The following is a 7,893-nucleotide window of genomic DNA, read 5'->3' as shown; positions in this document are numbered from 1 at the left end:
AATGTTCTCTCGGTTTCTGTCTTGTACATAAACCATAAGACACATGGCCTCTTTGCATCATTATTTTGCAGCTGCTTTTATTGCTCCATCATTGACACTAGAACTTGAAAAGCAAGTTGGAAGTTGAAACATTCACAGTTGCTGGAAACATGATGGTTGACCTGCCTTTCTCAGGTTCATAATTTTTCTTTATTCTGTAACTGGTCTTCAACCTGTTCTAAATTGTAAAGTAAAAACTTCTCTGCCGTGATGCAGGGAAAGCAGCAACTTGAACAGTGCCAAGGAGTTGGGTAATCTTTTGTTTTCATAGCAATTTCACCTTTTTTGTAGTGTCGTCGAAACACAGGCATCAAAAAGGGGAGGGCTAAAAAGATGACTATACCTCACCTAGGTCTCTCCCTCCCCCTCAAGACATTCTATTTATTATAAGATTTTCCACATACATAACAGAAACCAGCAGAATGACTCTGTCGAGGCTTTTTGTCCAAAGCCTGTTGGGTGAACATGCAGGGAGTAGTGAGAAGGCTCAGGTGATGTAAGTCAAGTCAGGTCAAGTGAGCCATTAGAAATTAGTCTATAGGTAAGAAGAGTCTCTCCAGTCCCAAACACTGCTGAGACCTTGCTGGCCTTCTTCACTGCAGCATCTTTCTGCCATGCCTTGGGCTGGGGAGGGACATGAGGGCTGGTCAGTGCAGGGGGTGACAGCCATCTCAGCAGGAGGCACATTGTGAGAATTGCCCTGCCTGCTGTGCAAAACCCCTGAGACTTAAACTCCTTTCCCCCAGCAGCAAAGCACATTTCCAAAAGAAAAATTTAAAAAAGCTCTTTGCATAATTTTTGACAAGTTAGGATTTTTAATATCTGTACAAAGCATGATTTATTTCTTTTTCTCCAGCTTTGGACTGGAATTGCACTTTTAGTTCATGTTTCTCTACGTTTCTAATGGCTTTTGGCCATGTACTCCACAGCTGAAGTTGTAATGGTGACCATAAATACTTTTACTATCAGAGAATAATTTGGTTTTTCATGCCAGAAGCCAGAGTCTGCCCCTGAGGTACCTTTGCTAAGGTAAAACCCCTGCTCCCTTCCCACCCTGGGCTGATTGATTTCAAAACCTTCCCAAACACAAGGAGGGGGAGCTCTTTGATACATCACATCTATTTGCCACAGTGATCTGTCTTGTGACAAAGTAAACACAAGAAGATGTCAAAAAGTCCTGCTTTCTCTGGTTAACATTATTCACAGTAGATACAGTGTTTTTGTGAGGGGGTGAAGAGACTTTAAAGCAAAAGGTAAAGTATAATCAAAGAAGGTTGGAAGGTTATTTAGATAAATATCAGTTTAAGGCTTTTGATATAACATCATAATGTCAGCTTGGGTTAAACCCTTAAGATTGAGACTGAATATAAGAGGGATAGTCCATCATGGAGAATGGGGTTTCCAGAGATCTGTAAGGTTAATCTAAATTATCCTGGAGATTAGCCCTGAGACAGAGAATGGTTCCACAAACATCACCACTGCTGTCCCAGAAAGCCATGTGATACCTTCAAACCTCAGTTAGCATTTTCAAGGAGACTAATCCTGAGCTCACTAGTGAGGAGAAGACATAATTTTATAGGTGAGGCTGTCGCTCTCTCTCGGGGTGAGTTATGGGGCTGGGCTGCCAGTGGAACAGGAGCATACAAGTTACAGGTCAAGCTCTTCAAAGGCTGTCAGCTCAAGCAAATCCACTCTGCAAATTTAAAGCTCTTCATCCTGAAGTGTCAAGCAATTTATTCTGTTTTAGAAGAGAAATAAGCTGTGACCCCATTTCTTATATTTCTAGCTACTATCTTTGACTTATTATAGTCATTATTCAACTACTTTGTGAGAGGTATGTAGCATCAGTAACATGGAAAAGTTCCCAGAAAGCTTTTGAGTGCTTACTCTGCATGTCGAAGAGAAAGATGCTAAACTACCTGCTCTTTTGACACCAGAAAGTGCAGATTGCTATCCGCGGAGATTCACTACACAGATTTAATTCCAGGAGACTTTCTTAAAATCAACTTTGCATGCAGCTGCTGAACACAGGTATCCAAAAAATGACAGTGTCATGACTATAAGTGACATCTGTGTATATCGTGCCTACAGTCCACCTGATACATATGGTTTTCTTAGTACAATATAAACATTGAGTTTTCATTTTTCATCCCTAACTTACTTTATAAATTACATAAGGAGAACCTGCACAGACTTCAGATTCCAGTTGTGCAAATATTTGCTTCAGTGGAATTTTAAGTGAGCACAGTGGATTCCCATTGTTAAAAGTAGATTTAAATGGATCTGTGCATACAAATAGGCTTGTCATAAATTGGGAAAACTTGGAGTAAGTCGGAAGTGAAATGACATGGGCAACATGAAATCATACAATGACTACAGCTAGATTTTAATTAAACATTCAAATAATATCAGACTACCAAGTACTTTCAAAATCATGTTTCATTGATCATGAACACTATCATGGTAAGAAAAATAACAGAAGAGTAAGAAATCAAATAAAAATAACATGTAGTTATGAAAGGATTATGAAAATATGGACCAGTGCAGATGCTCTGATTATTTTTACTTAATTGTACTTTTATGTACAATTAGTTACAACTAATTACAATTAATTATTATTAATTACAATTTAGTTAAATATACATTTAAGTTGTGGAAGATGAATAAACAATGCATTAAAATTCAGATCATTTTAAATAAAAAACATTTACAACTGCTCTGAAGCCAGCGGCAGCTAGTTTCAAATGCCTAGAACTGCAGAAAACTAGAGGCACATGAAACAGTTTTCTGTTTCATTTAACTTTCTTGTTCAAAATGGAAATTATGTGGGAAACAAGGAGCAGAGGAGTCTGTTTCTGACTGAAGCATATATGGGGATGTGCTGTCTTAACACTGTTCCCTCTAAAATTTTTTTCTTAGAATGACATTTCACACAATTGGCATTTGGCATCTAGGAAAGAAGGGAGATGACAGCCATGACCATTCAGGCAGGCTCACATTTGCACCTCTTTGTCCTTGCTACCAACCAACTCTAACTGTCATCTGAAGTGCCCGAAGTTTTGAAACATGCAGACTCCACTTCTTGTTTCTGTTGAGAACTGAAATTTTAACACAAAAGAGACAGTTGGTCACATTTTCAGCTCAGATTTTAGATTCAAAAAATGTGTACAAGTTGGATAATCTTCAAGTAAAGAAGGACACAAACAGTTCAAAGCACAGAAGTAGATCCAAACCAAATCGGGAGCCTGGATATTAAAGCTCCCACATTTCATTGACACTTGGGTCCAGATCCAAAAATCTCAGTGGGGACCATTGTGTACAAAAGGATGAACCAAACCCATGCCGAAATCACCTTTCTTTTCTTCTTCCTCCTCAAGCTGTGAAGGTGTTTGACTCTGAAACCAAGCCCTGAGCTTCATTTCTCATGTTGCTCTCCAGTTGGGTGGCTGTTAACAGTGTAAGGTAAACACAGATCTTTTGAGGCTCAGCCAGTGAAAAACCAAAGGTTTGAATAAATTCAGCTGACTTAGGCATGATCTCATGAGACAGCAAACCTGTGTCTGCTCCAAAGGCCAAAATATTTCAGATGGCAATATGAGCTACTTTATTTTTATCAGTGAATAGAGTGGCAGTAAGAGGTTCAGCACTTATAGGCTTAGTTTTTTAGAAGTAACCAGTAATTTGGGGTTCCCAGTATGAAACATCATATGCTTGATTTTTCAGAAAATGCTGAATATTTTAGTTCTGAATATTGGAATGGTTTAGAATTGCTAGACTTTTTTTTCTTTTTTTTTTTTTTTTTAAAGTTTCAAGTAACCATTTCCAGAAATATGAAAATGTTGCTGCAGTAGACATGATTTCTGTAAAAAATAGTCTTCTGCTTTCTCTCATCTGCGTAGTGAGCATTTTTGTAAGAGATGTCTATAAATTTCTTGAAAAATGCTTTGTTGATCAGTATTGTTTGATTCAGTCTGATGGGTGAGCATCTGCATCAGCTGCTAAGGTATAAAGGTATACCTGCTAAAGTATAAGGTATAAAAATAAATATTAATAAAAAATAATCTGCTCCATAGGATCACAGACTTGTTTGGGTCAAAAGGGACCTTAAAGGTCCCCTCATTCAAACCCCCTGCCCTGGGCAGGAATACTTTCCAGGAGACTAGAGTGCCCAGAGTCCATCCAAGGACTGCAAGGGATGGGCCATGCACAGCTTCTCTGGACAGCTCGTTGCGGTGCCTCCTCAGGCTTAGAGTGAAGAATTTTTCCCAATATTCCGTTTTATCCCGGCCGGATTCCCGCAGGCGGCGGTTCCGCGGGGACACAGCGCCATCTGCCGGCCGCGCTGGAGTGTTCCCGCCCTTGTCCTTCCCGCCCTGGGGACAGCGGCACGGGGCCCACAGCGACACTGCAGCGCCAGGGAAAGCCAGGGCAGCCTCTGTCCTCCGAGAGCAAACGTGCCACAACAAACCGGCTGGACCGGGAGAGAAGCTAGGATAGTGCTGGTTTATGAACTGAGGGTCCCACTGACCGCCAGGGTCAAATGTATAGATTATAAACACAAGATGAGGACAATACCTGGGTTTATCGGCATTGCCAATTATCTGCTCTGTGTTAAGTACTGAGGAGATGTCTTTAACTTCAGTGTTGGTCAATTTACAGTTTTCATCTTTATTATTCTATGCTCCCCTTGTTTCAGTGCTACAAGGACACTGTCCTTTCTTATCAGGACTCCAAGAGGCCAGACTGTACCTTCAGCAATACAGAATAACCAAAAAAACAAGTGATTAGTACCCAAAGAGAAAAGAAAATACAAAAAGTTCCCCTATTTCTTCTGACATTATTCTCCAGAAAAAAAAAATTGCTGCTAGAAAGGTTTTCCAGTGCTTGAACTGATGATCAATTAACTTGGTTTTCAGCATATAAAAATCATAAACACTTTGGGTTAAAAGGGACCATGGAGATCATCTAGTTCCAAACCCCATGCCATGGGCAGGAACATCTTCCACTAACAAGTTGCCCAGGGCCTCATCCAACCTGGTCTTTAATATTCCAGGGATGGGGCACCCACAGCTTCTCTGGGCAACATGTTCCAGTGCCTAACCACCCCCACAGTAAAGAATTGTTTTCTAACATCTAATCTAAACCTGCCCTCTTCCAGTTTGAAGCCATTCACCGTTTGTCCTGTCACTACATGCTCTTGTAAATAGTCTCTCTCAGAAATAAGAAGAGACTTAGTGTAGACAATACTTAGTGATATTTAGAGCTAATGATCACTGTATATTCATCAGAAAGCAATGTTTGGCTTCAAGCACATATTTATCTGCAGTGGAACCCTGTTGTCTGTTTCCATGTCACTCCTTTGGCAGCAGTGAACTACAGCTTTCTTCAGAAGGTGTTCATTTGAAATGTGGGAACAAACCGAATGCAAGGACTCAGTCCTTGATGTTACGTGTGAGGATATTGTATACCTCAGTTAACAAAGAGTCAGATTTTTTTTGGTGGTTAACCATTGCAACCTTCTCTCAGAATGCCTGCCTGAAATAAAGTCCTTCAGAAGAAAAATATAAGTGAATCTAGATATGATTTTAAAATTATTTTTACCTTTTTTTTTTCCCTCCATATTCTTAGCCATAATTAACTGTGCTGGTTATAAATACATCTGATCATATATCCATGGACTAACCCAATCAGGAAATACTTTTGTGGATTCCTTGCAGCACCAGAAATGTACAGTACAATACCTGAAATAAATTCTGTGCAAAAAGCTTGGTTAAAAAGCTAGTTAGGGCTTTAAATATAATCTGGATTTGGTGTAAAATCTAAAATTGCTTTGTGTTTTCTCTGGTCTTTCCAGATATAGCTGGTGTCATGGACTCTCCAGAGGAAAACCGGTCACTCAGGTCTTCTCTGCTGACAGTCACAGAAGGATGAGAAAAATGGTTAACATGCTCATTTGTGCTTTCACTTGAGAGGATGGAATACAGCATTAATCTTTTTTGGTACTTCATTTGTTGCTGATATTGCACTGTCAGTCTATATTAAAGGAGTCAGACACAGTTTGAGGAGAGATGAATATTTCCATTGTTCAACTGGTTGACAGAGTGGTCAAGTACACCAGGGCACTGGCAGGTGACCAGACTTTTCTTTTGTTCCTTTGCTGAAGAATAGCTTTGGGACACTGATCACAGAGAATTTAAGCAATAAAGTGATATTTGTCATATTTTTCAGGTGAGAAAGATTTTCCAGAAGTCCTTCTCCTTTCTTCCTTGCAGCACTTCATCCCTTCCCCAGTAAATTTCCCTGCTCCCTTGGACTCCTTCCGGCCAATTTAAGCCACCACCATCATAACAGCCTTCTTTTGTGTGGCAGCATGAGCCATGACAGCATATGCAGTGTCTGGGATATACTTATTCCTATTTGACATGTTCCTCTTACCTCCTCTTTGCTGTCTCTGCTGGACAACCTCAGATGCTGGAGTAAGGCAGAAACCTGAATTGTTCTCAATCTATTCATTCCCATTTCTCTCCCCAGCCCAACTCATCCTACTGCGGAATAGCAGTGCTGTGGCAGTGACCACAACCACTTCCTCCACAGCTCTGTGCAGGGCACCTTCCATGCCACTGTCATAAATCTGGGGTCACACCAGAGGGATTGCCATTTGCTGCATGTGGAAGGTCAGGAAGATGCATAACATTTTGTGAGGCAGAAGCCTAGGAAGGAATTTGAAAGAAAAGAATGTGGGCAAGGGATCAGGAATTGCTATTTGAGATATTTTACAACTTGAAAACAAAGAAGCTTAGATAATAACCAGTGACAAGCTGAATGCCCTTTCTAAATGACAAAGATAGTGTAAGTCCCCACTACTAATACCGTCCTTTCAACTATTTCCCCTCACTCCACGTATGCATATATACATACCTCATATAAAATCATACACATGCGCATAAAATCTCACTTGGTTTCAACTATGGCCTCTGTTAAGAAGGATCTTCCACAAAAATACTGAAGACCTGGTACTCTGTATTTTTGAAAGAGTAGAACCTCCAAAGCACTGTGTTAAAAGAGCAAGTCACTTTGCCCTGGAGTAATGTTATGAACTTGATAGCCCATCCAGAAATGAGACCGCAGTGAAATGAGGTGATGCTTTGTTTATGTGAAAGAATATTTGTACTAGGGACCAAATTTTTATATGTATATAATCAGTCCTAGTAGATCATTATCAAACTAAAGTAAACCTCTTAAATGCTCAATTTGTGCGTGTGTAAATGAAGCTCTGCAGAAAGGCCTCAGGATAGAATGAAGTTTATGAGATTGTAAATGAGCTCTATTTATAAAACTGTTTGGAAATGAAATAAAGAGTTGTTTATTGCTTGTTGTACACAAACCATCATCCCTAGCAAGCATCCTGGGACAGCATACATTTGGGATTTTTTAGTTCAGAAGGATGAAAATATGCAATTCCTGTGTTTCAATACAAACAGACCCTTTTCTAGCAAATAGTCTGATTTGAAGTACACTGGAATAAAGTATGATGAAAGTGTAAAAAACAGTGGATCAAGTTCAGTTTGTGTCAGGAAATAAAATATTGGTTTAAAAATCTGTATTGTGTTTTAAGTCCTGATTTGTGCCCTCTTTTTTTGAGGATATAATGTTTCATGGAGTTCAGAAATTACCAAGACTATTTTGCTGTGTCCTTAAGATTCCCAGCTTTGATTCTGCCATAGTTACCCTGCACTAAAATATTAATTATTTATTACTCCTTGTCTTTCTGCATGTATATAATTGCTTTATAGAGAATTTGTGTCATAAATTAACTCTTTGAAGACCAAAGATTCATTTTAGAATAATAATTGG

Source organism: Zosterops lateralis, assembly GCF_965231275.1.
Source record: "Zosterops lateralis genome assembly, chromosome: 1".
NCBI lineage: Eukaryota > Metazoa > Chordata > Aves > Passeriformes > Zosteropidae > Zosterops > Zosterops lateralis.
Note: the sequence above shows the minus strand (reverse complement) of the source record.